The sequence below is a fragment of the Petaurus breviceps genome, unplaced genomic scaffold, assembly GCF_028583685.1.
Source record: "Petaurus breviceps papuanus isolate PSGF00001 unplaced genomic scaffold, PetGlider_PUasm1.0 213, whole genome shotgun sequence".
Classification (NCBI taxonomy): domain Eukaryota; kingdom Metazoa; phylum Chordata; class Mammalia; order Diprotodontia; family Petauridae; genus Petaurus; species Petaurus breviceps.
The window spans coordinates 12,063,926-12,069,925 of NW_027185860.1; positions in this window are offsets into that span (position 1 = coordinate 12,063,926).

The window sequence follows — 6,000 nt, forward strand, 5'->3', positions numbered from 1 at the left end:
CTCAAAGATATTTGAATTGTTTCTTTTTGGTTGCTTGCAATATTTTGTCCTTGACCTGGGAGCACTGGAATTTACTCCTACTGGAAAGTAGGAGAGGAAGAAATCCTCATAGAAGGTAGGGTGAATTGGGAGAGGTAAAAGAAGCAAAATACTTTTGAGAATGGACAGAATGAAAAGGAAGAGAAAATAGAATAAACAGGGGGAAAATATGATGGGTGAAAATACATAGTAATCATTACTGTGAAAAAAAATATGACAAGTTTCCCTGCTAATATCTAATTTCTCAATTACATGGAGAACTGAGTCAAATTTATAGAAATGAGTCATTCCTCAATTGATAAATGGTGAAAGGATATGAACAAGCAGTTTTCAGATGAAGTAATCAAAATTATCTATAGTCATATGAAAAAAATGCTCTGATTGATAATAACTATTGATTAGAGAAATGCAAATTAAAGCAACTCTGAGGTACCACCCCACATGTATCAGATTGGCTAATAGGACAGAAAAGGAAAATGATAAATGTTGGAGGGGATATGGTAAAATTAAGACACTAATGCAATGTTGGTGAAGTTGTATACTGATTCAACCATTCTGGAGAGCAATTTGGAACTATACCCAAAGGGCTATAAAACTGTGCATGCTCTTTGACCAAGTAATACCACTACTAGGTCTGTATCCCAAATAATTTTTTTTAAAAAGAAAAAGGACCCATATGTACAAAAATATTTATAGCAGCTCCTTTAGTGGTGGCAAAGAATTGACACTTAAGGGGATATTCATCAACTGAGGAATGGCTGAACAAGTTGTTGTATATGATTGTGATGTAATACTAGGGAGAAGCAGGATGCTCTTAGAAAAACCTGGAAAGATTTACATGAACTGATACGAGAAGAAATGAGCAGAACCAGAATACGGTATACAGTAAAAGCAATATTACACGGCGATTAACTGTGAGTAGCAGCTTTCTCAGCAATACAATGATCTAAGACAATTCTGAAGGACTATAGTCAAAAATGCTATCCATTTCCAGAGAAAGAACTGATGTAGTCTGAACGCAGATTATATTGGTCTGTATTTTTCTTATTTTTCATCTGTTTTCTTTCACACCATGACTTACATGGAAATGTGTTTTGCATGACCACACATGTATAACCTATGTCAAATTGCTTGAGGAGGGGAGGGAAGGGAAGAAGGGAAAGAACCTGGAACTCAATATTTTTTAAATGTTAAAATTGTTTTTTACATGCATTGGGGGGAATAAAATGTTAAATTTTAAAATAATTATGTATTCAACTCAAATCAACAAGAATGTATTAAGTGCCCACTATGTAATGGGCACTAGACAGCTCTGGGGATACAAAACAAGATAAAAATAGTCTCTTCCCTCAAAAATCTCACTTTCTAATGATGGAGACAATGTGCAAACAGTGATAAATATACATGTACAATATGTATCTATAGATACATACACACATAGATAAATAGGTACATACATAGATATATGCATACATACATAGGTAGATACATGGAAAAATAGATGATACATACACACATAAATAGGTAGATAGATAAATAGATGATACATACATATGTACATTGGTAAATAGGTACACACATACATACATGGGGGAGAGACAGAGAGAGAGAGAATGAGATGCAGTATGCATATACAGGGTAAACTGGAGATAATCTCAGAGGGAAGGCGCTAGCATGAAAGGGGACTCCTGCAGAAGATGATATTTTAAGTGAGACTTGCAGTCTATTAAGGAAAGCCATTACACACAGAAAAGGAGGGAAAATATTTTAGGCATGTGGGATAGTAAGTGGAACATGAAGGAGACTACTGTGACTGAACCATAGAGTACATGGAGAGGAGTAAAATATAAAAATCCTGAAAAGGTAGAAAAAGGCTAAGTTGTGAAAGATTTTAAAAGCCAAATAGAATACTTTTGATCTTCAAAATAGCCCTATGAGGTAGTCAGATGCTGCTACTGTTATCACCATTTTACAAATTGTGGAGCCATACAGTGAATAAGTATTGGAGCTAGGACTTGAACCCAGGTCTAGCTAACCCAGAGTACTTCTACTACTCCATAATCAAAACCAGTGTACTATGAGCTGTCAACCCAAACTACCCCTGCCAAAGATGACCTGTAGGATGATTTTTGTTTGATGGACCATTTGCCTTTCCTATGTACTTTTCAGCACAGTCAATGTAAGCAACTACTAACTGCAGGAGTTTTCTACCAGTGTATACTGCTACCTTCACATTTAAAAGCTGCTATGTCAGGGCGGCCAGGTGGCTCAGCGAGTAAGAGCACCGGCTCCAGTGTCGGGATGACCTGGATCAAATCCAGGCTCAGATACTCAGCACCACACCCAGAAATAATAACTGGCCATGTAACCTTGAGCAAGTTACTTAACCCCAATTGCTTTAAAAAAAAAAGCTGCTATGTAGCATTCACTGAACATCCTCTTCATGTATCCACTCCTCAACAAAAGCAGTCACTGTTCATGACCCAGTTAGGGATCTGAAGGGTTAGACACAGCAAAATTTTGACCAACAGTGGGTAGGGGAATTCATCAAAATCAGTGAGATCTAGGTAAGTACAGGAGTCTGATTTAGGGTTTGATTAGAGGAAGGTTCAATGTATGTCAACTCAAATGGCTGGTATCAGTGTCAAAGTCCTGAGCAAAAATTCCATTACTGGAAGAACCCTTCTCATACACATTTGGCCTCAGAGGGTGAGATGTGTAGTTATGATTCTGGGGACTCAGCAGATCTCTTGTACCTTGGGTCCCAAGTGTACTCCCTTCCTCATCCACACTGACACTTGCCTTCCAAGTAAGAATCAGAGGATTTGGACCAAAAGAAGGTGAAGTTAACACCTCAGCATATCTGGACTCTGACACTAGGATGGGGCTACCTAGTAATGTCTGAATGTCCCCATTTAAAGACGACACTTGAACTTGACAGCAAGCCTCTGTTAGTACAACTTATTTGCCTCTGGTTCTTATCCCACCATGGAACTTAGGGCTACTCCCTTAGTGGGCTACATTAAGTTTCCTTTCCAATTGCTGGAGTCCTTCTCCAGTTGCCAGAGGGCTGCTTTGCTCTTCACCTTCTACCTACCCTCCCTTGTCTACTTTGGGATTTCTGCAGGATTCCATTAATCCTTCTATATAGCTGATCAGTAGTGTCTACAACTTGTTTGCCTTACTTCTTTCTTTTTAATTGATGTGTTTTAGACTTCACTAAGGGTGTTAATAAAGATTTAGGCTCCTCTGGGCTCTAAATGTGCCACTATCTTTCTGTCCCATCAGTATCTCAGAAGAAATATCTTAGAGTATTGACCTATGTAATGTAATGCCAAGGAAAGGCAACTTCCCAAGGTTCAAAATACCAGCATAGGTGCTCTCCATTTTATTCAGTGACAAACCAAGAACAGAGAAGGTCAAAACATGACATCATTCAAAATACAGCATTTACTAAGTGTGATTAAATAATCTCCAAGTACTACCCCACTCCAGGACCTTCCAATCATTCAATCAATTACAAAGTCCCTGTTCTAAATACTACTCTACCCCTAGGCTATACCTTCATTTAGTCTCAGTCTCTCTCTCTCAGCCTCCACGAGGTGCTGCTTCCAAAAAGAAGAATTGAAAAAAAAGAACTGAGAAGGATTGCTGAGGGCCACTTTGAATTGCCCTGGACTTTTGAGACCTGCCCCCTGAGCTGCCAAGGACTGAGGAGACATGGCTGTTTTGCTGGTACTTTGTCTGTCTGTTTTGATGTTGTTTTGCCAGATTTGTCCACTGGTGAAAGACTGTCCTGTTGAAGAAGTCCTGGAACCTGGCTGTTGGCTAAGAGCTCCTGAGACTGTCCTGCAGACAGGGAGTGAATACTGTCCACTGGTGAAGGACAGTGCTGTTGTTGCAGGGGTCTGGGAACCTTTCTGTTGGTTCAGAAGCCCTGAAGAAGGATTTTCTTGTTGTATGTTTACAGAAATCCTAGGAGAGGGTTTTGCTAATGTTTTCAGGGGTTCTAGGACTGTTCTACAGACAAGAGGATGAATTAATGGAGGGACTGGCAATGTATCTTGTGGCCTTGCTAAGCCTTGTCTCCCCAGGAACTAAGATTGCTGAGAACTTGCCTCTTGTCAAGATGAAGAAAAGACCTCCATTTGGGTATTAAGTGCTGTGCTTAAAATTGATGTAACTCTGGGGTAGATTCAATTGTGATCCAGGGGTGGGGAACTTTTGACCTTTTTGTGTTCTGTGGTTGAACAAAATGAATGTAGTTTACTTATGTTTGGAAACTAATCTCCATTTGAGAAGAGGGGCTTTGTGATGGACTAAATGAAGGTATAGCCTAGGGGTGGAGTAGTATTTAGAACAGGGACTTTGTAATTGATTGAATGATTGGAAGGTCCTGGGGTGGGGTAGTACTTGGAGATTATTTAATCACATTTAGTAAATGCTGTATTTTGAATGATGTCATGTTTTGACCTTCTCTGTTCTTGGTTTGTCACTGAATAAAATGGAGAGCACCTATGCTGGTATTTTAAACCTTTGGAAGTTGCCTTTCCTTGGAATTACATTACAACCTATGACTCTAAAAATTAAACAGGGGAGAAAACGAGCGTTTAAAAATGACATGTCATTTAAAATAGCATCAGAGAGTTTCTGTAGTATTCTTGAATAATACATTGACCTACAATAAAAAACATTCTTGGATTAAGTCAGAGGATCAGCAACCTGTCTGGATGGTTGTGCTAAGATGTTAAGTGTCAAAAAAGTTGCTGTATTAGTGTTACAGCCCTGGCCTTGGTCCCAAAGACTTAGGATAACCAAAGACTAAACCATATGATGAAGAAAATGATAACAGTCAGCAGTAACAAGCCTGCTAGAACCTCTGTGGATGCAGATACTTCCTTATAACACCCAGTCAGACCACAAGATGTAACCTACCACCCTGATAAGGATATTACATGGTTTTAGGATTAGGAAAATTACCTCGAAGTCCCACATTGACTGATTTTGATATGAATAGATTAGTTTACTTTAACAATTAGAGTTCTAGCTAGGAATTCAATTCAAACTAAGGAAACTAGGGGTTCTGAGGTTAAAATACCATTACTTTAATAAACACCTGGTATTACTACTATTAGAGCAATTTCCCTTCCAAGGGATATCTAAGCACAAAACAACTCAACCCCTCTTCCTATTCAGTTCTGGGGCCAGCTGACTGTCCTTTGTCTATGTCTCTACAAGACCATGAACTAACTCAACAAATGTTTATCTAATGGTGTCAAAGTCTGGCTCCTATGCATTCATTGGATAATAAATCTAGAGTGGGAGAGGCCTTTAGATATTGTCTAGTCCAGTCTCTTCATTTTACAGATAAGGAAACATAGACCCCGAGAAATTAAATGATTTGCCCCAGGTCACATGGTTTCCAAATGGTAGATCCAGACATCAAACTTAGGTCCTGAGACATTAAGTTCACTGCTTTTCCCACAACATTCTTCATGAATTTTTGTTTTGTTCTGCTTTGTTTTGGTGGATTGTTAGGGCCAATTTCTTTTTATTTTCTATCGATCTCACACAATAGATCCTGTAGCATTTGAAGGTTCAGTGGAACCAAAATAATATCTTTTGAAAATAGGAACTTCTAGATAACCTCATAATATTTTGGAGCTCCCTCTTCCATTAGGACTTCTCACAAGGCATATGCCATGAATGGCAGACTTCTCTGTGAAACATATGTCTCCCTCTTTTATATTTTACACTCAGAAGATCAACACAAAAATTCATTTCTATTGTTGCATCTATACAGGAATGTTATATAATCTTAATGTATTCCTGAGAACTATATTGTTGGAAAAGGATGTTTAAAACTGTGTTTTGCTCTACTAAGGTCTTTCTCCAATCAATAAACACAATGAGATCCTCTATTCTCTTTGTCAACTATGTGACCGCAAAGTTGTAGGGCAC